We start from the raw sequence: 27288 nt of genomic DNA on the forward strand, positions 1-27288 counted from the left end.
TGTTCTCCACTTGGCTAACTCTTCCTCAACTTTGAGGACCCAGGTTAAGTCTTTAAAAGACCTGATTCCCTTAGACCAGAGGTCAGCAAGCTTTTTCTATAAAGGACCAGATAGTAAATATTTCAAGTGTTGCAGGCTATACTGTTTCTGTCACAACTCCTCAATTCTGCTATTGTAGTGTCAAAGCAGTCATAGATAATATACATGGAAACAAAAGAGCATGGCTGTGTTCCAACCAAACTGTCTTTATAAAAATAGGTGGTGGTCCAGATTTGGCCCTAGGGTTCTAGTTTGCCAAACCTTGCTGTAGACAGCTTGTCCCCTTTCTAGCGTTTTGTCCTTGAGTATCTGTTCTAGAGGTCTGTTGACCTCTTCCTCAAAGGACTAAATCCCTTGAAGTCAAAGACTTATTCCTGTTCCCTAGAAGATAGACGTCTGGGACCTAGAACCCATTCGGTAAAGGCATATTATTGATTATCGAGCATTGTGAAGATATTCTTGGTGAAAAAATGGAGGAAAATTCTTCCACTGAGTACAAGATTAAATGGCTTACTTCTAAGACTTCTCTTAAGCAAAAGATCATATAAAAAATCCTAATGAATGAGATTAGAGGAATTGGCTTGAATTAAAACTAGGCTTTTCATCAGGGCAATCAGTGTCCTGCTCACCTGACCATCCACATTCATGCTCTCATTGCATTGCTTTGGCCTCCAGCTGCAGTAGCATCAGGAGAATCACTTCATTTTCAACCACAGAGCCACTGCTAAGGCCAAAACTCTCCTATGTTTATATGTTGCTTTATGGTTTGCAAAACAAGTAGCACAATTCCCATGTTGTAGATGAGGCAACTGAGGCATGTTAAATACCTTGCACAAAGAATGAGAGAGCTGGGACTTTGACCCTGGTATTCTGATTCCAACCTAGGCTCTTTCACTAGACCACGAAGCCTCTCAAGCGGTTAGAATAAAAGGACACAGTGCAAAATTAGCTCAAAGAAGAAACTGATACCATGTGAAATTCCAAAAGATCTTGGGACCACATATGTGAAAATTTCAATGGTAGTTTTTTGGAGTTGGCCCAATAGAAATATAGACACCTTGCCAACCTTACACAAGATATCTAAATCTCACAATCAATTTAACTAACTTTCATTTCTCTTGGAAACACAAAAATTTAGACTAGAAATTGGCTTAAATGAAGAGATTCACGCCAACCCTGCAACCCTGCTACTCCTGTGAAATGTTTCATGAAACCCAGTATTGAAGACCTTACTATTTTGTTTGACTGTGAAGGCAGTCTATGCATACTTGCTGCCAGTGGAAGGTTAATAGTGACTCAGAAGCAAGAGGACCACTGACTGAATCACCACCACTTACTATAGCCCTCTGCTCTGTATTCCTTAGAAACCTCTTGCCTCAATTTGGGCTTTGACCCAACCCACTCAGAAGGAGAGAGAGCAATTTTATAGCCCCGCATAGAGTGACTCCAAGCCAATTGTATCTATTTCCAAATGATCTGACGCAGCAAGTGGGTCATATTTCCTTTGGAGGCTTGGCTGAGGACAGTTCGGTTGGTGACATTGAGCCAGAGAGAATAAAATAAGGCTGTCAAGAAAAATCTGAAATGGTCTCCAAGGAGATAGGACTAATGAAATGCTCAGGTCAGGAGCGGGGTGCTTTCTGGAGAGATTCAAAAAAGAAAGGATGACAAAGTGACCATGTGTGAAATTCAAACGAATCAACAGTGATTTGAGAAAGCCAGGAGATTGGCACCTGCCCAGTACTTTCTGAGAGAAGGCACTAAGCCTAAAATAATTTACAAAATCTACCTCTCATTTTTATTCTTACCTTTAATCAGATTTTTTTATTGAAAATTTTTTATGGTTGGTTCCCTGTCCACTTTCCCCCCTCCCTGCCAAGTGTATTTGCCAAAGACCAACAGACCCCTGTGTTCAATTATTCTGGCTTCAGGGAATAATGATTAAGGAGTTCCAAGAACGGGATGTGGGAACAGCGGAGAAGTTAGGTTTCATTTAAGGTCCTTGGAAAGAAGCAAGTACCCTAGGCTGCTCAGATGGGAAAGGAGCCGGTTCTTCATAGATCCTGTGAAAGGATACGCTGAGCCCTAGAACAAACTCCCAACCCAAGGGAGTTCCCGTTCTCATGGATACAGGCAGACCTTTGAGTACCAGTTTCCAGGGGCATGTATTTGCTTCACTGTTCCCCGCTTTGATTGTGCAAAAATATTTTCCCCAAAGTAAAGGCATGGTGACAAAGTTGGGCTCTTTGAGGCTGTTCCTGGAGCAAGAGGAGGTGTGTGCCTCTGGCTGTCCACTTGGCAGTGAGTCTTCACACTGCTTCTTTCCACCCAACCATTTTGGCCACTGGAGTTGTTTTAACACAACACGGTCTAAAAAGAATACCAATCACTTCCCTTTGCTTCATGCTCTTCCCATCAACTCAACTGGCATGTTTCAGGCGCCTGCTCTGTGCCAGGCGTTTTCTTCAGAATGGAACAAGACTGTCCTTGCCCTAGCAGCCTACCAGGAGAGACAGTCAGGTACTATTAGTACCTGGGGCAGAAATAGTGTGAGAAGCACTATGGAGACTCAGTGGAAGGAGCTTCCACCAGAAAGCAGACATGAAAAAGGGGAAAGGGCCTGACTCTAAAGGGAACTCTATCCATCACTCATTCTTCCACATATTGATCACCCAAACATTTATTACCTGCTTGTTGTTTGCCAGGAAACATAGGTCTGGGAATTCAAAGAAGAATGGGACGTGGAGCACAGGGTTAGGAGGGAGGGGGAGGGGAGGAGGTGGTGAAAGAGGAGCTGAGAAACACATCGGGCCAGATTGGCAAGGGCCTTGCCTGCCAAGCTGAGTCTGAAACTTGTTCTGGGCATAATGAGGAGACTTTGGAGGTCTTTATGTGGGTGGTGGCACAGATTTCCACCCCACCCCATTATTTCTGACCTCAGCCCCTGATTTGTTTCTTTCCTAGAACTTACTATAGCATGGAAGTATTTTATTAACTTGTCTGCTCTGTGCTTGTTTCCCGTCTGAATCCCCAGCTGGGATGCGAGCCCCATAGGGACAGGGACCGCACCTGGTCCGACTCACTGTTGTATGCCCAGTCCTGGGCAGAAGGTGGGCCCTTAGCAATATTTTCCAAATCAGATCTGTGTTCAGAGAATTGTCTCCTGTTTGTAGAGTGGAGGGGATCTGAGGGCATGAGGGTGGGTGATCCCATAAGAAGGACTATAGTAGCCGAGAGATGCTGGGAGCCTAATCTGGGGCAATGGTGGCACAGGAGGAGGGGGACATATTTAAAGGACTCATCCGAGGTAACGCTGACAGACCTTGATGAGGGAGAGGGAGGGGTCAGAGGTGACTCTAAGGTTTCCATTGGGATGTCTGAGTGGCTGGTGATACCATTGAGACAGAAAGGAGAGGGGAGGAACCCGAGGAGGGACTTGTCGTGGGAAGCAAGAGAGCGTAGATAATGAGATCAGTTTTGGACATGTGTGATTTGAGACAACTGTAGAATGCCCGACTGGAGATGTTCAGCAGACAGTTGGAAATATATGTGGGCATTCCAGGAGATGGCTGGGGCTGAGGTCACAGATTTTTGGTGATAAATGAAGCCAACAGAGAGTAAGGCTGCTCAAGGAGAATAGAATTTGAAGAGACAACAGAAGCCTGAACCTGGGAGATATAAAGTTTAATGAGAGAGTAGGAAAGAGGAGCAATGGAAAGATAGAAGGGGCAGTCCAAGAAGTAGGAGGAGAAGAGATGGGGACTCCTCGCCACCATTGAGAAATCTGAGCCCCACCTAGGACAGAGCAGTGAGAATAGAAGCTGCCATCTTGGCTGACTGATACTGCCCTTCGCTTACCCTGTTAGTGGTAAAGGGAGGCTCTTAGCAATTCTGGGTCACAGAGAAGAACAGAAACACATCTGTGTCGTTTATCAGGACTCTCCCCTTCTAACAGACCCAGGGGGTGGGGCCAGATTTAGTCTTAGGCTAAAGGGTACGTATTTGTGGGAGTTCTCAGCTTGGAAACATTTTTTGAGTGGGCAGCTACAACTCAAACACCAGCAAATCCTGCCTCTTATCACCTCCTACCAAAAATGGCTCATGTGGATTAAGCAGTTGCTTGAGCAATGGCCCCCACCTTGGGGTCTGGGTTCAGGTTCCAGCAGGATTATTGCAAATGGCGGCTGTTTCCATTTCTCTCAAGGAAGAGGTTTTTCTCTGGGAGCTGGTTCATGAGGTAGTGCCCATCTTCACCTTCACTCAATACTAACCTCTTTTCCTCAGCATTCCCTGCCCCAACCAACCCTGGTTCTGCCTTCCTTCTTGGCACTCGTGTACTACTTTCCTGCCCTATAGCACAAGCCAGTGCCTTATTTTAGGCACTGAATATTGCAGGAATGAAATGAGAACTTAAAGAGAAGTCCAGGACCCAAAAGAAACCAAAGAGGAGATGCTCTAGCTAAAGGGAAGAACAGACCGGTCTAGCACTCCTGTCCCTCAGAGTCCTAGCACTCCAGGGCATCTGCTGTGAGCCTCTGAGCCAGGACAACCTGCACTGGCCTCAGAGTCTACGGGCCTAGTCTTTAGCCCCCATCCCGTCCCCCAGTCTCTGTCGTATTGAGGTCGTTCCTGGCTCTGAACTTCTCTGAGAGAGTGTCTGCTGGTCATGAGTCATGCTTTTCCTGGGCCTCTTCCCTTCCAGAGAAAGAAGAATCCAGGCTGATGCAGAGAGGTGGATACCCCGACCCAGAACATGCTCTCCACACGCCCCCCCCACCATCCCTGCCTTGGTCTCTACCAGAGCTGCCCGGCTCAGGCTCAGCGATCCTGCCTCCAGGGCCTCAGCAGTTCTCTGGAGCAGGGAGGCAGAGGGAGGACATCTCGGTCTCCCACCTCCCTTTGGGCTCACGGCTGGGTGAACCGTGTCAGCCCGCCTGCCGGCGCACACGCTGGGGCCCAGCCCGGCCCAGCCCTGCCGCATTCTTCTGCCCGGCTTGTGCGTCACCGCTCTTCATCTTGCTTGGTGCCGGGCTTGGCAGCAGATGCCGTAAATATGGTAATTTTAGACGCCCTGATTGGAGAGGGCTGCGGGGAGCGGAGGAGAACAGTCTGGTTTACTCTCTGGGAGCTGGGCCCAGCTGGCGCGGCCATCCTCTGTGCGCCCTCTTCACCAAGCGGTGGCCCCATCAGGCCCCTCCCCCACCCCTTTTTTGTGTTCAGGCCTGACTTCTTGGAACCTGGGGAGGAATGAGAAGGATAGATCGGATGTGTCTGGGCCCTTGGCCTGGAGAATTGCCGGTTCGCCTGGAGAGCACGGAGGCAGACCGGCCGGAGTACACCCAGTACCACATGGGGTGGGGGTCCTGACCCTGCAGAGAGAGTGCGGAGGGCGGCCTGCCTGGGGATTAGACCCCCACCCAGGGCCGTATTCAGGGCATACTAGGGATGAAGTGGGGGCTGCCGGAGGCCCTTGACCCCTCCTGAGCTCTCTCCCTTTTCTGTTCTTTCTCTCCTGACCTCCCCCTGTGGGGGGCTGTCACTCCCAAGGGCCAGAGGCGGCTGCTCCCAGGGTTGTCAGCTAATCGCTCCTCCCACCCCTTTGGTGCTTAGAGGCGTAATTTGCATTTGATTACAGGACCCCTGAACAGGGTCAGAGATTCAAATCACCCCTGGGAGAGACTTCTGGGCTGGTGTTTTCAGGCACAGGGAATCAGAATAGGAGCTGAGAGTTTTGAGCCCAGGGCCATGTCAGGTCCTTCAAAAGCCACCAGATAGACTTTCAGCTGTCTGTCCCAGCTCCTCAGCAGGACAATCCCAATTCCAAGGCTCTGAGCTGGAGTTGGAAAGGTCTTCGTTTTTGAGCCTCTGTCTGTAAGTCATAGAATGCTTGAGTCCAACCCGAAGAGAAGTGACTTGCGCCCAGTCATGGGGCCAGATAACCACAGTGTTGTTAGCCCACGTCTGGTGCTCAGTCCCTGCCCTGGACACATTTTTATAGAAGGCTCTAGAAGAAAAAAAAAGGTCTGATAGGTGTTTCTTTGTTGCCAGTTCCTGGGAGAAACCACGGCAGGATCCTAGTGCTAGCACATGACGTCTGGTCCCCTCTGGTGACAGGAAACTTGCCGTCTGTAAGGCAGCCTATGAAAACCTGGTCCACTCTGACTCAGGTAAGAGTTCTGGACAGCTGCGAGCTGTTCATGCTGAAGAGGCCTTACAGGGAAGGTGCGTGGATCAGGACTAAGTCAGGTTAGGGTCTAGAGAAGCTTAGGCATCAAATGTCCCCAGCAAAATGGTCTTATTGCTGCCCATCCTATAGTCCTATAGAATAAGTCAGAATCCCAGCTAACCACAGTCTTCCCTAGGAGAGGTGTGGCCTGGTCTACTTGGAGAAAAAGATGGGCCTCCTGTGTAAACAGCATTTTGCAAACAGCATTTGCAAGCATGCAAATGGGTCAGAGAACTTGGAAACACTTTGTTCTTCCAGTGGATTAACAATTTTCCCCTGGAAAACCAAACCAAACAACAACAACAACAACAACAACAAAAAATGTTCCACAGAACATTCACACACAGTATGGGGTTTTACGTCAGCGAGCCCTGATGGGCCGGGAGTCTGGAATCTGTGCTGTACCCAGTCCATCCATCCCCACAGCGCTCTGTGTTCTAGAGCGGGGGAGGTGTACAGGCCTTCTGGAGAGATTTGAAAATAACAGCAGATGAGTGAGAGAAAGGGTTGCTTCCAAAATGTTCAAAAATAGTTAAGGAGAAGGTACTGATAACCATGAGGCCTGGTCAGTGGAGAATAGGGACATGCGAGCAGAGGGTGAGGAAGGAGAGGCGGGAGAGCAGGAGGTGGTACAAGACAGGAGTTTAAAATTGTAATCAGTTTTGACAGCACCCCCCACCACCCCCGCAAACTGGGTCTATACAAAGAGCTGGTAAAGAAAACCCTCCTCGGGTCTCCCCACCCCCCATCCCCTGGCCTCCGCACAAGTCCCCTGCCTAGTCTCCAGGCCTCCGCAGTCACCCTGTCCTGTGTCCCACCCCAGAGTACTGCTCCCGCATCTCACTTCCTTGCTTCCACTCCCCTGCCCGCTGACTAGCCCACCATGCTCTGGCCTGGCAGTCCGCGCCCCCATGCCCCGGCTCCAGGGGACCTTTCCTGACTCGTGCCTTATCCCTCCCATGGATGAGGTCGCCTATTTGCCACCCCGTGGAATGCCCTGAGAGTGCCCGGCATGTGGTAAGCGTTCAGTTCTTACTCTGATTTTATAATCTGTCCTTGGCTTAGGCCACTCCTTCCGTCCTTCTCTCTCCGGCTAAATGCCCCAACCCCCCACCACCTTCATGAGAGGTACCGGCCTCTGGTCTCCTGAAACTGTCTGATGTCAGTCTCATTGGTATATCTGACCAGCTTACAATATTTATGTCTGGAGCTTATCTCTTTTTCCAGAATGAAAACACCTCCGGGTCAGGGCTTTCTCTTACACTTAGGTATAAGCTCTCAGCCCCGAGCACAGTGGACTGTCTGCAGAAAAGACTGCTTCTAGACTGCGATCTACTTCATGAAGCCCTTCCCACGCACACCTCACTGGGGACTTCCCCACCTGGATTCAGCTATGTAATAGAACCAGTGAGTGTTCCCACTAATTCCATTTTAGGGAGGAGGAAAGGGAGGATCAGAGGATGTTCCCTTGCTTGCAATAGTAGGTAGTGAATGACAGAGCTGGGATTTGAACCCAGGTTGGTCCACTCTAGAACCTGAACTCGAACACCTCAGGCTCCGCCATACTCCTCTCATGAAGACAGGGACGGTGTCTTTCCCTAGGACAGGGTTGCCGATTGGCCACCTGAGAGCCAAATCTGACCCACAGATGTGTTTTGTTTGACTCGGGCAGTATTTTTTAAAAATACTTTTTTACATCATCTACATTTCTGGCTCCACTGGCAAACTGGGGAGATCTGGTGACCCTCAATCCTAGCATAAGGCTGAGGAACAGCCGTGCCCTCCTTTCTCTCTGGCCCTTGCAGACCTTGTTTGCCTCCACGGTCCAGTTGACAGTTTCTCCCTCAGGGTGGTGGCCTGAGAGGGACCTCAATTCTTGGTTATGCAGGACTGTCCCCGATAGTATAGAATGCTTAGCAACCCTGGCCCTTACCCACTAAATCGGTGGCACTTTCCTTCAGTCATATGGACAATCAGAATCATCCCCAAACATTTCCAAAGCCCCTGGGAAGAAACACCAGCAGCAGGTAACTGGCACACAGTAGGGCCTCAAGTAAAAAGGTCAAACGGGCTTAGAACAAAGTATCCGCCCTAAACACTTCCCCATAGTAAAGGTTCTCATGTAAACAGAGGCAGAAAAATGAAATAACCATAGTATTCAAAAAATAAATTATCTGAAGCAGATTTACCACATTCCTCTAAACACCTGTCCCACAATGGGGAAAAAAAATTAGTAATAACATGTTGCCATCGAGGCGTTTCCATTCTGCATGCCTCAGCTCCCGCGGTAATGTTACTTGGTTATGGTTTTCTTCTGGGCCTTCCACGTAATGAGAGCTACTGTCCAGCTGTCACCCAGACCCCCACCGGGGAAAGGCTGCATTGAAAGGGACAAAAAGAGCTAGAAGAGCATGCAGCTTTTACAGAGAAGTGTTAGTCATATTTTTGCTGTTTATTCTAATCATAAAAAATACTGCCTGCTTACAGGAGACATTTCAGAATATAGCTAACACCAAAAGTAAAAATCATGCATAATCTCATCACCTGGAGATAATCGTGGTGGATATCTTTGTATGTTTCCTTCCAGTCTTTTTTCCCCCCATATGCACATGTTGGCATGTGCTGTTGCCAATTTTATTTGGCTTTTAGCAAGATTGGGACATGCTGTTTATAAAGTTTGCCTAGCCCTCTCATGGCTGCACCCATCATCTGTTTAATCAATCCCCTTTGGTTGGACATAGAGCTGCTTCTCAGTTTTTAATATAAACAATACAACAATCAGCTTCCTTATTCCTAGGTTCTGTGGGGTCACTCTGATTACTTCTATAGGAAGTGTGGTATTGGCCATCAGCACAGGAAGAGATCATCCCCTCCGCAGGGAGATGGTATTGGCTCTGGATCTAGAGAAGAAGGGTGGAGTAAAGGGGAGACTGAGGTCTGGTAAGGAATGTCCAGGCAGGGAGGAGCCTATGTGGTTGAACTTGTACTTCCTAGTGCAGCTGCAGCCCAGCCATGTGCCCAAAGTGAGGGGAGGGGCTGTGGGGCTGGAGACTAGGATGCCGAGCTCTCACCACAAGAAGAAAACAAGGACTTAACCAAAGGATGAAAATTGTTTGGCACCGCTGAGAACCCAGTTGCGGTCACCCCGTGGGACTTAGTGATAGACACCGCTGGCACAGACACCCAAGTCTTTCCGCAAAGCTGGGAGACAGAAGCTGAGATGAGGTGAGGGTAAGGGTGGGGATGGGATTAACTCAGGTTTGGGAAATGGTCTGACAGATCCAGCCAAAGTTCAGAGGGGCTGATGAGAGCCTCACGAAATCTTTTCCCACCCCAAATAGGAAGATTACTGTCACACCTAAGTAAAAATAGTTTTGCAACCTAGCAAGGAGAACTAAGTAGTTCTCTTTGCCCATGAAAATGGCTTTACAGACCCAACCTGAGCTGGACATAGACCGTGAGCTGCTCTTGTGCTCTAATAATAACCACAATGAACAATTTCTACAGCACGTCACCATTTACAAAGTGCTTTATGCAATATGTTAGCTTCATTCCTTGGGATAGGTGTTATTCAATGTTATCCCCCCATTTTGCAGAAGAGAAAACAGGCTCAGGTAGCATGACCGGTCTCAGTGCAAACAGCAGCGGAATTGGGCTCCAGACCAGCATGAAGGACAGAGTCGGAATAATGAACATGTTCTCTTGTGACCAAGTCCTCTGTCCTTGCAAGGTAACTTTTGTTGGAAAACGAGTATATCCTCTGCCTGCAAACTTGACCTCCTTAGCAAGATGAATTAACCTGGTGAGCTACCAGGAAGAGCCAGTTCTTTCCATGTTTAGAGAGTGGGCTTAGTGTTTTACCTACCAGACTGGTCTTGCTGTGCCTAGAACAGACCACAGGACCATTCCCTATGCAGGTGCTTCCTATACCTACAATCTTCTCCAGATGTGGCCACAGCTCACGCCCCACCCTCTTGGAGTCTTTGCTTAAATGTCACCTTCTTGGTGGTGCCTTCCCGGACCACCTTACTTTAATTGCACCCCTCCCACCACCCACACCCACAGCTAGCACTTCCTGTCTTCCTTCCCTGCTTTATTTTTCTCCACAGCACTGACCACTTTCTAATAGGCTACGCATTCTATTCATTTTCTTGTTTCTCTTCTAGAATGTGTGATGAGGACAGGATTTCTGTCTGTTTTGTTCCCTGCTTTATTCCCATGCCTAAAACAAGCCTGGACCATATTAGGTGCGGGAAAAGTAATTGTTGAATGACTAGTAGCAGAGGTATTAGAATAAATGAAAAACCCTTAAGAACATTACCACGGTGACTAGCTCATGATTTGGAATCCATACGTAGTTGTTCCCTTTCCCTCCTTCCCTTCTCCTGTGGTAAGTGTGACCTGCTCAGCACGGACATCTTTTATAATCACAACATTTCTGGAAGGGATAACACATTAAGACTTGACATAGATCCACAAAGCAGATACCGCAGGGAAAAACCCTACATCAAGGGAAGTGGGTGCGTCACACCCTGGACCACCCTGGACCACCCTGGTGGGAGGGGGACTCGAGGTCTCTGCAGGCAGGTCCCATACCATCCGTAATTCCAGCCATGTGTGAATGAGTGCAGGGCAGACGGGAGACAGGCAAGTGGGACCTTGATGGAGGGAGGCTTCCTCCCTCTCACCTGTTGGAATTGCCACCTTCCTGGACAGCTGGGCAGGTGAATCCTGGCACGTCTGTTCATTGATCTGTATACGGAAGGAAAAAGTTTTCCTTGCCCCTCTTGTGGTCCCTGGCTGGATCTGAGAATTAAACTGACAGAGAGAGTGTAGCAGGAGGAAAGCGTCCTTATTTGTGTGGTGTACATTGTATGTAACTCGGGACCCTCCACAAGGAAACGGAGGCCTGAAGGAACAGCTGGATATGAGTATTGTGACGCTAGGTTTGCTGAGGGGTGGGCCGTGGTGGAGGAATGCGCTGCTTATGGGACAGGAGGCAAGTGTAGTAAACTGGGGGAAGCTTAACAAAGTCTGTCTGCCAGGACTCCTCTCGTTGTCCCTTTGCCTTTGGGGATAAGAGATACCTCCGGGTATGGGAAGGGCACCCCTCACATGAGGGTTTTGTGACCTGTTTCAGGGGAACAGTGTTGGCGAGCAGTGGGGTGGGGAAGGAGGAGGGCAGAGTGACACTCCTGCTCCTGCCATTTTCTCAGACTCCTTCAGCTGAAAATACCAGATATGCCAAGGTGCAGTGTTTTGGGGTAGTGTGTTCTGAACCCCATCACCTGCCACGGGGTTGCAGAGGGTCCCTTCTCTTCTGTTGGGGCACCGCTGGGTTACTCACTGAGTTGCCCACATTCATTTATTCAGTACATATGTACCGAACTTTCACCAAAAAGCCTAGAGAAGCTGAGTAAACAGAACAGACTCAGGCTCATGGCTCCCAGTCTGTGAAGGGGACAGACTTCAAACTTGAAAGTCTGTCCAGACCCAGGGCCACCTTTTGGTCAGACATTCCTATCTCCCTTTGGAGTCTTTTCTTTTCAGTGCCCTGCTCAGGCCCGCCCCAGGAACCAGGGGCCTCCTCCCTGCTCTCCTGTCTGCACCCTCCCTCCTTGCAGTGCAGGCCTGCTTTCCCAACACCCCCCCAGATTGTTCCAGAAGCCACAGCCAGATAGAAGATTGTAGCCCCAGGCTTGCCAGATGGCTAGTCATAGGGGAAAAAGTGGGCACAGCAGAAGATACCTCTAATTCCCAAAGGAGAGGCTGACCTGTCCTGAATGGCAGATGCCAGAGTTGAGGAGGGGATGGCAGGTCAGAAGAGGAGGAGCCCACAGTGGTCGGGGGACCCCCAGGCTGGATGGTGATGGAGCAGGCAAAGGGGAGGTGGCTAGAGAGAGAATGAGAGAAAAGGAGAGATTGAGGAGTAATCTGAGTGGGGGGAGCTAGAGGGGAAATATCACTGGAGGTTTGGGGAGGGTGTGGTGTGTATGTACTGTGTGGGGACGCCTTGCATGACTTCTGGAGAAGATCGCCACCTTGCATGCCTGGTGGAGATCCCATTAAACATGAAAGCCTTAGGAGTTTCTGTGTTTCTCTGACTGTGAGTCAAAGTGGTCACAAGCACAATTCCAGTCCCCCTCTCTCCAGGTTCTCAATCCTCAGCCGCGCTCTCAAGGCCTCTCAGAGATGCCCCTCTGCTTACCTTTCCAGCCTTGTTCCCTGCCACCCCACCTGACCTTTTCCACGCGCCATGGGGTTCCACTTTTCCCTGGGTAAGCCACGCTTTTCAGCCTCTCTCACCCCCATTCCAGGCTGTTCTCAGGAATCCCCAGCCTCTCCAACAGTCTCATCCCTTCTTCCTATGTTCCCAAGCCTTGCGAGTCTTCACACCTCCGCCCAGAACTTTCTTCACCTCTTCCAAGAAATCTTTGCTGGCTACCAGAAAGCATCCTTTGTTCCTCCCCACGCACCCTCAACCTCTCCTTGAACATTCTCCATCAACTCCCTTGTAGGCGTCATTATCTTCTTGGACACGGTTTAGCTCTTGTACCATCTAGATGGCAAACGCTTTGACCCACCTTCCCAGGGCAAGTCCTGGAAAGTTTGCCCATGGTAAGTGCTGGTAGTGAAGGCAATCAACATCCCAAATGTGCCTTTCCCCTTGGGTCTAGTCCCTGGAAACAACTCCAGTGGCCTTGAAGAATTAATACTGCTGTCAGAGGGGCTGCCCTCCGAAAGGTCCCAATAGCTCTTGTTATATGCAAAGTGGAAAAGGTAAAGGACTGTTCTCGGCATTTCCTGCCTTTCAGTTGAGTGAGGACAGACGGATGATTTATTGGGCATTTCCTAGCCTCTCCTTCACCATAGGAAACCAGCCTGAAAAAAAGGTGCAAATTTTAAAAAGATGTGAGGCTGTTTTGAGGGGGCGTGGGGAGAATTCCTGTGTACCATTAAAGTGAAAAAAGAGAACCTCTCCCAGCAGGAACCCTGATCCAGAGGCAGACTACCATAAATTCCCACCACCTTCTGAGGGCTCAAAGCCACTGGTGCTGGTGCCGGGAGAGTCAGGCTGTGAAGTGTCTTCCTCGCTCCCCATTTCCAGATGATCTAGCTTGGGCTGAGGGGGGTAGAGGTGTGGCCTGAGCCATCAGCCATCACCACAGAGGAGCAGGGGCTGCGGGGGCCTTCACAACCTTTCAAGTGTTGGTTTCAGTTGGAAACACTTAAATATCTCCACCCCACCACTTCCCCAGGAGAGAGAGTGCCAGGGAAAGCAGCCAAGACAGGGGTGGGGGGCTGGGAGGGTGGGATAGGTGAGGGTGGGGGTGGGTAGGGCTCAGCAGATACGAAAGCCTGACCAGTGCTTCCCCATCACTCTGCTGTGGGAGCCATGCTGGTTTCCTGGGGCGGCTCCAACAAGGTACCACACTCCGGTGCTTAACTGGGTGGCTTAAAGTGACAGCCACGTGTTCTCTCACAGCTCAGGAGGCTGGAAGTCTGCATTGAGGTATTAGCAGGGCCCCGCTCCCAGAAGGCCCTAGGGGAGTCTCCTTCCTTGCCTCTTCCAGCTTCCGGTGGTTTCTGGAAGCCATGCTGATCTTTGGCTTGTAAACGTATCACGCCCATTTCTGCCTCCGTCTTCCTGGGGCAGTTCTCCCCCTGGGTCTGCAGCATCTCCCTGTGGATGTCTAAGTCAGTGGCCCTTCCTATAAAGATGCGAGTCATTGGAACAAGGGCCCACTCTACTCTGGCATGACCTTCTCTCAACTTCCAATTTAGTGTTCTGCAAAGACCCTAGTTCCAAATAAGGTCATATTCACAGATAAGGATTTCAATATGCCTTCTTTTTCTTTTTCTTTTTTTCTTTTTTTAAAGATTTTATTTCTTTAGTTGACAGACAGAGATCACAAGTAGGCAGAGAGGCAGGCAGAGAGAGAGAGGGGGAAGAAGGCTCCCTGAGAGCCCTTTGCGGGGCTCGATCCCAGGACCCTGGGATCATGACCTGAGCCTAAGGCAGAGGCTTTAACCCACTGAGCCACCCAGGTGCCCTCAATATGCCTTCTTGGGATGCAATTCAACCCACAATAGGAGTCAAACATTTATTGTCCACGGCCTCACTGAGAAGCCAGTGTGTGTGTGTATCTGTGATTAGTATTTATATAATGTCATATATATATAGTTACCTATATATAACTATCATATAATGGGTTATTTGTAATATGTATACAAATATTTACAATGTATCATATATACGTGATCATATATTATGATACCATATATATGATACTATATAAATACATATGGCACTGCATATGACATTATATAAATACAGACGGCAGGTATATGTGATTTGTATATGTGATGTATGACATAATAGAATATATGACACTAATAAATACATATATGACACTATATAAATACCAATCATAGGAGCAATTCTGAGTAATGCCCTAATTTTGTTAATCTAAAGACCACAGAGCCGCTCTTCATCTGTTTCCTGTGGTTTTCCCACCAGCGAGATGATGGGAAAGGTCTGTCTTCGCCCGGACTGGACTCTGACGAGGACAGGAGCATGCCGGCTAGACAGAGGCACCGTGTGGCCGCCCGGGTGTCCCAGGGCCACAGGGCAGGAGCTCTGCCAGCCAAGCAGCATTCTCCCCTACCTTGTCTCAGAGGAGAAGACCCAGACCGGGACACGTGACATGGCAAGCCCAGTTCCACAGGGGCACAAATAGGTCGACACGTAGAAGTCGTGTCTGCACACACCCAGAGGCTCCCCGACTCACGCCACTTCCTTCTCGATCTCCTCTGTGCCCCACTTTCCCAACTAATAGATTTTTCACTTGCGTTACTTCCACAGAGCATGCCCAGATGTTATAGGTAGTCACAAAAAGAGCACTGTTTTCCCTGCAAATGAGCTGGGAAATTATTTTCATGGAGGTCTTAGTACGCGCCAAGTTTCAAGTCCTTTGTGTTCAGTTGTTCTGGGGTTGTTGGTGAGGTGGGGGAGGGAAACCCGTTCCTTTTTCAATTTTATGAAGGACTTTAAAAAGAACTTTTTTTCTTTTCTTTTTTTTTTTTTTTTTTTTTTCCCAAACTCCAAACTGACTTGACTAAAAGCTTCATTTCATTTTCTGGACACAGTAACCTGCCTGGGATGCCATTAACGAGCCTGGGGCTCAGGGTCCCTTGGGAGCTACCTCTCTCCTAGGCCTCTCTCAAAGTGGCCTTCAGAAGTCTTGAAATGGCTCTTAACCTTCCCACACTCCCCTGCCTCCCCTGTACCGGGTGGTCTACCTGGGGCTCCACCCTGCTTTCTCCTCTTTGCAAGGCTGCCTAACTTCCTTCTGAAAGCCCGAGGGTCTGATTCACGCCATCCTGCCCGCTGGGATCCTCCAGCAGGAAATGGGCCAGATTCAGGAATGCCTTTTTAAATGGGGTTTTGGAAAAGGCATTCTGCTTGGAACTTTGGCTGGAGACTTTTTGCTGGGGCCTTAGCCCATCTAGGACTTCTAAATAGACTGGCGCACAGCCTCCTACATCTTCCTCTGCCACTCCCCATTTCCTTTCACCACAGCCTCCCCATCTGAGGACACCCGTGCCTGTACCCAAGCACACTGTGAGCTCCTCACGCGGTGCCCACCCCAGAGCCTCGGAAGGACGAGAGGCAGAGTGCAGCACAGCACTGCCCACTTTCTGCTTGGCCACATCTGGCTCATATTCAACACAACCCAATTCAGAGAAAGCCTCTATGGTGGGCCTCAGACTTCTGGGAGCATCAGAAGCCCTTGGGGAGCTTGTTAAGGATGCAGATTTCCAGCCTCGATGCTGAAAATCTTACTGAGGTCTCTGGCAGAGCCAGAGAATGTGCGTTCTTGAAGCACCTGGGAGACTCTGGTGCTGGTGGCAAGGGGCCACCCTTGGAGAAACGCGGATTAGTGCTTGGCCAGGCACCCTCACAGGGACCTCAGCACCCCAAAGCATGCTCAGGACACTCAGCAGAGGTGACTAGGAAGAAGTAAAGACAGAAATGCAAGAGCACGACTGAAGTATAAACCAGGGAAGTGTGGGCTCGCACCTGGGGAGCTGGGTAGCAGCTGTGCAGTCCCAAGTGTGACAGCTCAGGGACCAGCACGGTAGGGTTCCACGGGGAAACACTGCTAGCCCCATGAGAGAAGAGACGTTCCAATCTTCCGCCACCGGGGTCGGTGCTGGTAGAAACTTGTCCCGGATCTGGGGGTGCCATCAGCAAGCCAGACAGAGGAGCAGCTCCTGAACACCGTAATTCTGAGGAGGAAGCTGCTTCAGCTTCTCCTCAAAGGCAGCACAGCACAGTGAGCGAAAATCCTGGCTTTGGAACCCTGCCTGGGTGATTGTCACCTGTCTGCTGTCTCAGGGTGAACTCGAGCAATCTGCGTCCTCTCTCTGTACCTTCCCAGGGAGAGAAGGACAACAGTCCCCACCTCAGGGGGTTAGTGGGGAGTAGATGAGATCACACGGGCCAAGCGCTCAGCAGTCCTGGGAGCGGCCAGGGCTGGAGGAAGGCAAGTTGCTGTTTTTATTCTTGGTGAGTGTCCTTGTCTCTCTGTGCCCAGAAAGCTTTGGGGTCTCCCTTTTCCTCCTGCTAAAAGCCCCTGGTGCCCTGCAAGTCGTCTTTTGGAACAGGTGGCAGTGGTGTCCCCCTTCCTCTCCCAGTGGCCCCACCTTGAGGGACATTCGCAGCCCCTTCCAGTACTCCTGAAGGGACCGCTCCACAGATGGGGGCCAGACCTTTGCAACCAAAACCTCTGGTCTTGAATTCCAAACCTCTGCCTGACGAAGGCTGTGTGATCTACAAAGTGAGATAGGGAGTTCAAGGTTGGAATCAAAGGGTCCTGAGCAGATGGAGAAAGGAAATGCACATATGCAGAAGCCCGCATAACGCCCAATTAATCCCCCTGTGCCTTCGCCCTGCTGCCTGTGGGGGCTTTTGTGCTGGTCTCAGCCTCTGAGTGCTCTCTACCTTGGTTTCCCCCTACAGGTTGGAGCCAACACCCACAGGTGTGTTGTAAACACAGCGTGGTAAGCTAACTCCTTCTACATGCTGTGCAATATTCAGAGCAATGCCGGTGTTGGCTCTCTGTTCTAATGACTCGCTGTGAAGACCTAAGCGCTAAGTGTTGCTATAGCTTATGAATAAAAGACCTGAATTTAGCAGAGTAACTCATCGTTCCCCACAAACTAGTCATTCCCTTGCACCCCTCATCACCAGTGCATATCTAAAAGGTATCACGTTGGTGAAACCGATGTGGTTTTGTACACTCATCAGGTGTATGGCATAGACAACCCAAGGCGAGCGTTCTTAGTCCAAAGAAGTGAAGAAGGACCGAGCAAAACCTCTGCAAGACAGAGACTCAAGAACCTTCGGGCATTTTCCAGACAGAGAATGTTGCCTGCACATGCAAACACCGGCCATGGGTCTCCACAAAGAAAGACCCTACTCCTGCTAGTCCACGGAATGACTTGGGTCCTGCCAAGGTTCACAGTGGGGCACAGTGAGGGGGCCGGGAGAGCGCCCTCCCTCACCCTGGCAGCAACCTGGCCGGTGGGAAGGCAGAGGCTGGGAGCAGAGCCACGGTGGGCCTTGTTGACTCTGTCAAGTTCAGAGAGGGCTTTCCATTTGACTTGGCAAAGGAGAAAAGTTCTTTATTTCCCCCAGCCACGGGCCTGCCGGCCCCAAGGCTGCGGGAGCAGGTTTGCCCTCCCTTCTCTAACTCCCACACCATGACTTGCAGAGGTCAGTGAAAAGCCCCACCCAGAACGGGCCAGGCTGGGTTTGCAATGCGCCCCTTTCATGCCCAGAGTGTGCTTCTTCTTCCCTTCCAGCTCAGCTGGGCGAGCCTTCCCGGTGATACTCCCGAGCTGGCTGGCTGGCTGGCTGGCTGGCTTTTTTTTCCCCCTAAGTCCAGAGCCCAGTTATTTACCCAAAGAAAACAGGGAAGTGACAAGGTAACAGAGTACACATGTTGTGAAAATATGCAGGCTGAGACTGAAGGAAAGAAAACATTCTTCCATAAGTAGCTGCCTTGTTAATTCATTTTCTTCTCCAGATTAGAACCAGCCATTTCTTGTGCCCTTGCACAAGCAAAAGCACCTTCTGTGGTTTCCTGACAGCTGCCTGCAAGGGGAGAGATTTGGCTCGAAAAAGAGGCCATCGGTCATGCTTCGGGGGAGGGCCAAGCCCAACATTCCCAGATTGCTCAAGTTCACTGCTCCCTTTCTAGATGGGAATGAAAAAGGGAGAGGTGGTGGGGAGAGGATTGTATCAACGCTGAGGCGTCACCTGATTTTCCATCAGAAATGACAGCTCGGTCATGAATAGTCCTTGGGACGTGCTCTCTTAGCTCCTCTGAAATGAGTTTCCGATCCCTGGCCAGCCTTGAGCAACAGCCACGGGCCGATTCTCGGCAATTAAAAATATTATTGGCCCTGATAGAGAGTTCTTGGGTACCCGCCCCCCCCACACACACATGCACACCCTTTTCATTATGTGCCAAAGATCACTTTCCCAAACCTGTTTCAGAACAGCTGCCCGTGTTCGAGAAGCGGGCTCTGGCCCTACATACACTGAGTGGACTGGGAAGGGGCTGGGCCTATTCATAGTATTTGTTCCACCGGGTGTTGGGGGTAGAAAATGGGGTGATCTACATTTTGCGGGGGAAGTTGGGTCCTAATCAGTTTGGGGCTTGATTTTTCTCCACTGTGTCCTTGAAACCTCAGGGCCGGCAGAGAATGGTGGGGAAAGCCTGCAGAGAGGCATGCTGGGGCCGGCATCCGTCTTGTGCAAATCTTCATGCTTCTCATTTTTTCCCCTCCTTAATGTACCCCGTCTCCCTTTCAGCCTGTGGGTGTTGGCCCATGGCTTGTCTGGGCTCCTTTCAGGAGCGGTCACGCCACAGAGGTCTGGACGGCCCCTGTTAGCACGGCTGTGGCCCGGTCTGATAAGAGGAGGCCTCTGGAGCTTGGGGATCTATCCCAGCGTGGGAGAAAGAATGTGGCATGGTCAAGGAGGCCAGTCCAGGCCTGAGCGGGGGAGCTCTGGTTGGAGGAGCCTTCCCACCCTTTATTTCCAGCCACAGAGTTCGTCAGCTTCCCACTGCCAGCACCCAGCAACCTTAACCTCAGGATGGGTGGAAATCTGACTGTCTCCCCACATGGCTCACCACCACCGCGTGGCACCTTCCCAAGAGCCCAGGAGAGGGCCGAACGTCAGGCTTGAAATGGTCTTGACTTTCAAAGCGGGTTGAGGGGGAAGTGGGAAACCTTGAGATTGCAGTGGGTTATGGGACTTAGGATGGGGTTTTCCTCCAGGTGGTTGTCTCCCATTGAGAGAGCCCGTGGCCTCGCCGGAAGAGACTCGCAGAGCACCCGTGTTTAGGGCAGGGACTAGGAAAGCCCAGCCGTGCCCCCTAGTGAGTGTCCTTAACACGGGCCACCAGGTTCCCACTGGGAGGACACCGCCTCTCCCCACACTGGGCCAGGCTCCAGCCTGTGGCCATAGGTGAAAGACTATTTCCGATGATTGTTTTCAGATAGTCTACGTCCAGTGCCTGAAAACACAATAGTGACAGGAAAAATCTACTCCCCCTCTCAACACAGGGAACACAAAGGTGGTCCCATCCTTCTCTATGGGAAGGTCAGAGGACCCTTTTCTCATTCCAGTCCTTGATGTGAGTCCAAGGGAAGCAGTGCCTTTGAACTCTGCCGCATCCACAGCGGGCCCAGCTGGGAAGGTATGGATGGGGAGCCAGACAGGACATGCTGCCTTATCGGGGGCCCATTTCAGGCCCTCCCGTGAGAACCAGGCTTCCTCCCGCCAAAGGTGATTTAGAGCCGCCTGTTGAAACATTCCAGAGAGACCAAGGAGGGCCCAGAACAGAGGAGAACGGACTCTGTCAGAGCCAGCATGCCTGAGAGCAACCTCACTGTGTTCTAGTCCTAGATAAGTCTCCCCTTTGAAGGACGCCCTTCACCTTCTCACATCTCCATTTCCGCCATCTTAAAAATGCCTCCAAGCATCAAGTAACGACCCAGGAATGACTGCCAAGCCCTCGGTGACGAACAGCTGGCAGGGAACGGATTCTGTTGGCATTCAGTTTTAAGAACCAGTCTCAGGGGCTCCTATGATTGTTGCTGGAAGGTTTTTCTCCGGGTTCTGGGTAAGACTAGCCCTCAAATTCAGCCTACTCTTCAGGACTCTACCTTCTGTTAGCAGAATCTGCGATTTGAACCATTAGAGGCTTTGCTTGGTCATCCCAACACAGGGTGCTCTGACAGATGGCCGTCATGGGGTTTGAATTCTTCCAGGATGGGACCCACACAACTTTGGGAAAGATCTCAGCCACTGTTGGAAAGTTTCCATCCTCAGGAAGTTCTTTCTTATATTCGATGAAATCTACCACTCTGTGACTTTGATCCATTGCCCAGTTTTACAATAATTCTCCAGAGCTGGCCAGCAGCTTCACCAGATTCCGATATCCAGACATATAAAGAAGGCTCACCTCTTCTCGACCCCCACTTCTCTCTACATCTCATGCCTGATCATTAGTATCTCGACAACATACTGGACAGACTGACTCTTGCTTTCTCCCCAGTGTGTTTTCATGATGGGCTTAACATCTTCCTATCAGTAACATCTTTTAAGACATTGCTAAAAAGATGCTTTTTTAGGAGAATGTGTGGAAAGGAAGCAACTGCTCCCCTGTGTGCCTCCATCAGGTTATCCCCACACAGCTAAGGAGTGTAACCGTGATCTCTTCTTTCTCAGGGTGTTTGCTACTCCCATACTTCCCCAGTACCACTGTGGCCACAAGTCACTCTTGTTGAGGGAGGCTATATCTACTTGCCTCCCTTGGGTATGCTGGCTAGAAAATTTAAGGGCTACTTTTCTAGAACAAAGTAAGCTTACTCTCTTTTCTTGGTGCCAACCCCTACCTCCCATATTTCTCTGGTTTTTGTCACCCTTCTCTCCTGGCTGCACAATTCCAGGACTCCCGTGACCCTCCAACTGATGAGAAACTAAGTTACATGCTTCTTACAAGAATAGTTTAGCCCTGGAAACGCAGGGGATTTTGTCTATTTCTTTTGCCACTCTGTCCTCAGAGTCGATAACTCTTTGTTGAATGACTGTCTGGTTTTCAAGATACAGAAAACCACATTTTCATCTCTTACATTCTGTACTAAAAACCCAGAGCATAAAAATGGTGAACAATAAACAAGAAAGCCCATTGTCCACAGAACTGTCTTATTTATCATTCTTATTAGATATTAGGAAAACAACATCAAAGTCAGATTTTGAACAGCAACAAAGTAAGTAAGCAGCAAAGCCAGGCCAGGCCCTCAAGCTTGAGCATTCCTTGTCTCACATGCTGTCACGCCAGCTCCACTCATCCTGTGACCTTGATCCATTTGTAGAAAGGTCATGCTCATGGAGCATTGGAGGATCTTCCTCACGGCTGTCAGATCAACCGCCCTCTTCTGCAGCTCTGTCTGTGGACAGTCATGAGATCACAGCATACAGCTCTGGAGCTTGGAGAAACTCCTGGTGCCTTGATAACTAGGAGAATGTTCTAGTCTCTCTTTGCTCTAAACACTCCTCAAACTCTACTTCTGTATCTACTATTTTCGTTCTATCACTTCCCTAAAACCTATAAGGTCAATGTTCTCCAAAATCAAGTCCCAACTTCTCTGCTTGGCTTTCAAGAATTCATTGTCTGCCCCACCTTACCGCTCCAGCCCAATTTCTCATTACTTTTCAATCCATACTCCCTCCCACCACCTATGGTCAGGCCATGTTGTTTGTTATCTTCCAATGGGCTTTGCTTAATCTTTTTCAATATACTTGTTCTTTGTTAATATCCCAAATAGACTCATTCTTTTCTAATTACTAAATAGACATTATTTTTTAGAGAAGTTTTATGTTCACAGCATAATTGACAGAAAGTAAAGAGATTTCCTATACACCCCCTGTCCCTACTACAAAGGCACAGTCTCCTCCACTATCTACAGCCCCTGCCAAAGTGGTGCATTTCTTACAGTCAATGAACCTACAGTGGCACATCATTAGCACCCAAAGTCCACAGCTTACCTTAGGGTTCAGTCGTGTTGTACATGCTATGAGTTCGGACAGATGTTCGATGACATGTATCCACCATTATAATATCATAGAAAATAGTTTCACTGCCCTAAAATTACTCTGTGCTTTGCATGCTTTTTTTTTTTTTTTATCATTCTATTTTCTACCACATTGATCATGGACAGTGCAATTTCTTCACAAAGCCTTTCCCAAAGACTATCATCCACACTGACCTCTCCTTTCTCAAGTCTCCAGCTGCACCCATAGACAGGGCCACTCTGGACTATGTCTTTATTGCATCTTTCCATATTCACTCTGTCTCTGTAACTAGAGTGTAGGTTGTTATTTCAATTCCCCCATTAGCCTGGCCTATGGTGGGAGTGTCATAAGCAAAGCCACCATATTTCATAGACTCAGGGGCCCTATTCACATTATATTCTATGTGAATGGGATCCCTGGGGTTATGCAATGCCAGAGCCCTGTTCACAAGTCCTTGGTGACTGGATAAAACCCAATCTAGATCCTGAACAAGAAACAATGATCCTTATCATGATTTAGTTCCCTTCTTTAGGTTATGGAGTAGCTACTATGCACTAACCACTGATACTGAAATGGAAAAAACAAACAAGCAGTGATCCTGCACTCAGAGGAATGATAGTCTTACGACAGAGTAAGTAAAGAGATCCCAATGTGAACACTGCTAAGAAATGAATGTATGTAAAGAACATAGGCCTCGACAATGTAGTTTGAAGACTGCAGGAATTTGCCAGATAGGGGAGTGCAGGGACGGCACTCAGCATGAAGGGACAGTATTGGAAAAATCAAAGTACAAGGCATATTTAGAGACTTGCAAGTGGTACAGTGCATTTCTTGATGATAAACTCAGAAGCCCGGTGGTGAGATGGCTGCCTATGGTCCCCAGGTAAACCCAAAGAGATTATTGGCACAGCACGACTGCACGCTCACTCTCAGTCACTGCTTCTGGAAACAGGAGTAAAAGAACAAAGCCCTATCCTGCTTAGCCATCTCTTGATCTTCTAAGGACTGGATGGGATAAGCCCAAAAGCCCTAGTGTATTTTTTCACTTACACTAGCCTGTGTTGCTTTGTGCACAACGGGGTCTACCTTTCAAACCATGGAGCTGGATCCTCCAGAGCCCTCACTGGACAGACTCAGAAATGGGCAGCAGATCTCTACAGGCTTCCTTTGAAAGCCTTTCTTCTTTCTTCTTTCTCCTCCTCCTCCTCGTCCTCAGCCTTGTCCTTGTCCTAGTCCTCCTCCTCCTCCTCCTCCTTCTTCCTTCTCCTTTCTCTGCCTCTTCTTTCTCCTTTTCTGATATTTTGCATGTTAGAAGTTTGGTTGATCAGCTAAAAGCCAGCGTGGGCAGAAATAGAGCCGCTTCCACCCTCTGCCTGGCTTCTCTCCCCAACCCTGTTCCCAGGTGGTTGCCGTTAGCCACCATGTTGGAGCGTGGACACGACTGGACTTCCATAATGCACGGCCCAGTCCCGGAGTGTGAAAAGGGGATTGAGGTATGGCTGGATGAAAGGGCTGAGGCCCAGTGTTGTGATTCTGGGCACCTCTGACTTCCCCTTTCTCTGTTTCTGCTCTGCATCCTCAGCAGCAATTTCTGAAGGCTTCTCGAGGTTGTCTTTGTTTCACCTGGGAAAGTCCCTGCAGGGAGAGCTAAGATCTCCCCAAGGAATGGGCTGGAGCCCTGACCTCTGTCACCTGAATTGTTTGGACCAAGAAGCCCCCATAGGGGTTAGGAGGATGATCAATTGGCAACTTAAGGAGTGAAGACCTCTCTCTCCTTCTCCTCCCTAGGCTTATTGTGCTCGGAAGGGCAGTGGGGTCAGCGGCAGCAAACTGAAGGGCCAGACGAGCTGTGCCTTGAAAGGGGCTCGTTTTGTGTTTCAGTAATGAGCACTCTCTTTCTCCCCTTGGATGCACTCAGATTTCACGAGTTACAGGGAACCTGTCAACTGCTGTTTTCATTGTATGGGGTTCACAGGGAACTTGGGTATAGGGCAAGCTTGCTTCAAAGGAAGCAGGGAAAGAAAGTCCTGAATAGATGCATATGCAGATCACAGCTCCAGTTGCTAGGGGACACCCCTGCCTGCCCAGAGGGCAAGACGCTGAACGCTGAACGTCCTGTGTTGACTTGGCTGCCTCCTTGGAGATGGAAATGCCACTAGAGAAAGGGCACAGCCAGCAGCAGACACTGCCGTGGGCTCTCAGGTTTGCCACAGAGCCTGGCAGGACAGCAGCCTGAATCCCAGCAGCCTCTGCGACCCATGGGCTGTTCATTTGGGAGCCCCTCCCCCAGGAGCTGAGGCAACAGGCCAGGGAAGCCTGGAAAAGGAAAGAGGGCAGGTAGACAAGGGCTCTCTTTTTAAGGACCCCCTCTGCACAGAAGGCCACCAGGGGCCACCGTCAGGAACTGGAGCCTGACGTTAAAGACAGGTTTTCACCTTCTTTGTTTGTCATGGCCTCTGAGAACACTTGGCAATAACAGTCCTTTCCTGATGGGTTCATTTTGTAGCTGACAGACATTGTTTTTTTCCCCCCGTTTACCTAAAGTGGCCCAGAGTAACAAGACAAGCTGTGTCAGAGAGAGAGAAGAGTGAGCTTGCCCTGGTGGCCCCTGAGTCCCCATACCCAGGTCCCTCTGCCTTGTGGCTCCTTGTTTTGCATCCATTCTCCTACCCTGTGGAAACAGTGAGTAGCCGGAGGGCTGTCCTGCCTGGAGCAGAGCCCAGGGCAGGACCCGTGAGGGAGCTTGAGATTAGGAGAGGGCCCAGAATCAAGACTTTCTTCATGGGGCTCTGTGACTGTATGTAAGAAGATCCGGGATCAGGGGCACCTGGGCAGCACGGTCAATTCAGTGTCCGAGTCTTGGTTTCAGCTCAGGTCATGATTTCAGGGTCATGAGATCAAGCCCTGAGCTGGGCTCTGCACTTAGCATGGGGTCTGCTTGAGATTCTCTCTCCCTCTCCCTGCCCCTCCCCACAAACCCTCCCCCTGGGTGTGTCCTCTCTCTCTCTCTCTCTCTCTCGCTCTCTTGAAAATTAATTAATTAATTTAAAAAAAAAAGGAGAAGATCTGGGATCAGGCAAGGGCCAGAGATATCTGGAAGAATTCATGGTAGGACCTAAAAGAAACCAAGGCAGGGTACTGAGAGAAAGCATGGACCTGTCACCAGGGAGTCTGAGTCTGGGGTCTGTGCCTAAGCAGGGAGGTGGGCCAGTGCCCCTGGCAACCTCCTATGATCTTTTGACTCTTGTTTTCACCCCCATGGCCACTTGTACCACAGCTAAGCTTCTCCCTATGAAGGTTGCCAAGATCAATATGGAAGTCCTGAGCCCTGCCCTCAAAGAAGCTTCAGACCTAGTGAGAGGGTAACTTTTGCCTACAGGGAACTCTCATTCAAGACACTGTGGCCAGCGCCCCGAGGGAAGAAGCCCTGTGGGCTTTCAGAAGCCTTGGGCCGGATGCCTGGAGAGTCACACACACAAAATCTCTCACGACTTTTTGCTTGTGTTTGCTTTCCAGTTTGCAAAGCACTCACGTGTATGTTGTTTTTTCTCAACTTCACACCAACCACCGAAAGTGCTTTGTAAGCCTGAAAGCTCTGTGCAAATAGAAGACATAAGAACCCTTTCAGGAGGAGCCTTGTGGGTGCCTGGGTGGCTCAGTCAGTTAAGTGTCTACCTTCAGTTCAGGTCATGATCCCGGAGTCCTGGGATCAAGCCCCAGGTCCTGCTCCCCACGCAGCAGGGAGCCTGCTTCTCCCTCTGCCCCTCCCACCACCTGTGCGCTCTCTCTTTCTCTCGCTCTCAAAGAAATAAATAAAATATTTTGAAAAAACTTTTAAAAATTAAGAAAAGAGGAGGAATCTTGAACACTGGCAGAGGCAAGAGGTAGGGAGAGTCAAGGAATGGTAAGCACAAGACAGGCGACATCATGCCCTAAAGCTAGAGAACCAGGCTGAGGGCCCCAGGTGCTGCAGCACCGGGCTGGACTGAGTGGGACAGAGAGTTTGTGTGGTCACCGGGCTAACCTCCCTATTGCTGCTGGAACACATTGCTACAGACTTAGTGGCTTAAATTACACAAATTCGTTACCTTACTGTGCCAGAGGTCAGGAGTCTGACATGGTATCACCGGGCTGAGATTGGGGCACTGGCAGGGTGGCATTCCTCTCTGGAGGCCCCAGGGGAGAACCCACTTCCCTTGCCTTTTCCTCCTTTTAGAGGCCGCCCACATTCCTTGGCTCATGGCCCCTTCCTCCATCCGCAAAGCCAGCAGTCCTGGGTTGAGTCCTTCGCACCTGTCATCACCCTGATTTCCTCTTCTGCTTCCCTCTATTTTTAAGGAGCCTTGTGATTACATTGGACCCTCACAGACAATCCAGGACAATATGACTATTTTAAAGCCAGCCAATTAGCAACGTCAATTCATCTTTGCCTCATAAGATAACATACACGGGGTTTCCAGGAATTAGGACATGGGCATCCTGAAGGGGCCATTGTTCTGCCTACCGGGTTTGGTTAGTAGGTTCATTGTTGGTCAGTTAATAATTGTTTTTTTGGTTGGTTATTGGCTCACTGGTTTTGAAAGACACCCCAGCTCAGGTCCTCACTCAAGAGCCAGATAATCAAGACTGTTAGAAGAAGAGCAAAATAAGAGTGAACAGTCTCTAATGGGAAGATGGGGCTGCTGGAGGCCGATACAGGAAGTGAACACTGGTTTTATCTCATGCCTAGCAGAATAAACCTATAAAGCCCAATCCCAAGAACTAGAAAATATGACGTTCTGGAGTAGTTTGTTGGCCCACATAGCCTCTCAGACCCTGGTTCATAGCTAGTTCAAAGTCTACAGAAATGTGGCCTCGAGACCTT

This window comes from Enhydra lutris, unplaced genomic scaffold (genome assembly GCF_002288905.1).
Source record: "Enhydra lutris kenyoni isolate GAN:26980312 unplaced genomic scaffold, ASM228890v2 scaffoldscaffold20, whole genome shotgun sequence".
Classification (NCBI taxonomy): Eukaryota; Metazoa; Chordata; class Mammalia; order Carnivora; family Mustelidae; genus Enhydra; species Enhydra lutris.